The sequence below is a fragment of the Lissotriton vulgaris genome, chromosome 11, assembly GCF_964263255.1.
Source record: "Lissotriton vulgaris chromosome 11, aLisVul1.2, whole genome shotgun sequence".
In the NCBI taxonomy this organism is placed as follows: domain Eukaryota; kingdom Metazoa; phylum Chordata; class Amphibia; order Caudata; family Salamandridae; genus Lissotriton; species Lissotriton vulgaris.
In genome coordinates, this window is record NC_141699.1 from 279,444,911 (window position 1) to 279,445,936 (window position 1,026).

The following is a 1,026-nucleotide window of genomic DNA, read 5'->3' on the forward strand; positions in this document are numbered from 1 at the left end:
TCTAAATATTCTCTGCCGCAAGAATGACTTTAACTTAATGAGTCAGACTACTGTTTGTCATATGCTGAGTTGTTGTTTGTGCCATCAAAATATCAATTGATGTGGGACTTGTACAATTAAAGTATGACTTGTTACTACTTGTTCACTTTGTTCAAATGGCAATGCAAACAGCTGTAACTGATTTTAAACAACCTGGAGGACGTACAGCTACTAGATCCATTATTTCTGAAAGATATGCTATGGGTCTCAATAACTCACCATGCTTCTGTGGCAAAATTGAAAGTGCACACCTACCTCTTTCATGACAAAACAGAGAGTAAGTTAGAATATAACCAGGCCTTCTAAGAGCTGGTGCACAACAAAAATTCTCAACTCTTTTAATGCTTCACAATATTCTTAATCAAATGATACTTTATCGTGCATGTCACTGTGGGTTAGCCTTGCTAAAGGCTTTTGCAATCAAAGAAAACTTTGTCATCCATTGATGACAGTAGCCAACATTTCCAAGAAACATCCTACCCTCCTTCTTGCTGGTTGGCAGGTTCATTTTCAGAAACTCAGAAATGTGTTCTTTCGAGACTTTTCTCACACCTTTTTCAATATGGTGTCCAAGATAGATCACTTCTTTTTTACAGTAGTGCATTTTAGTTGGGGAGACCTTATGTCTGCCATCTGCTAAATGAGTCAGTATGGCAACTGTGTCAAGTTTACAATCATTTGGGGGTGTGCCTCAGCATCCAAAATGGCAGGTGCTTTTTGCTGAGCTCTCTGATGAACCCCATCTTCATCCAACACAAATTGGGCCATAGGTGTGGCGTTGGCCCCTGGTTGAACCCATCACACATAAAGGGCATACGCATAGGGGTTGTCAAGGCTCCACAGGGACGATAGGGCTGCCTGGACTGAGAGACAAGGGATTGGTGGGCAAAGACCAGTGAGGGCACAGGTGTGCAGGCCCCCCAGAAGAGGTGCATCTCCTGCACAGACATCTGGAAACCTTGAGGGAGACTGTGAGCAATTCCAGTC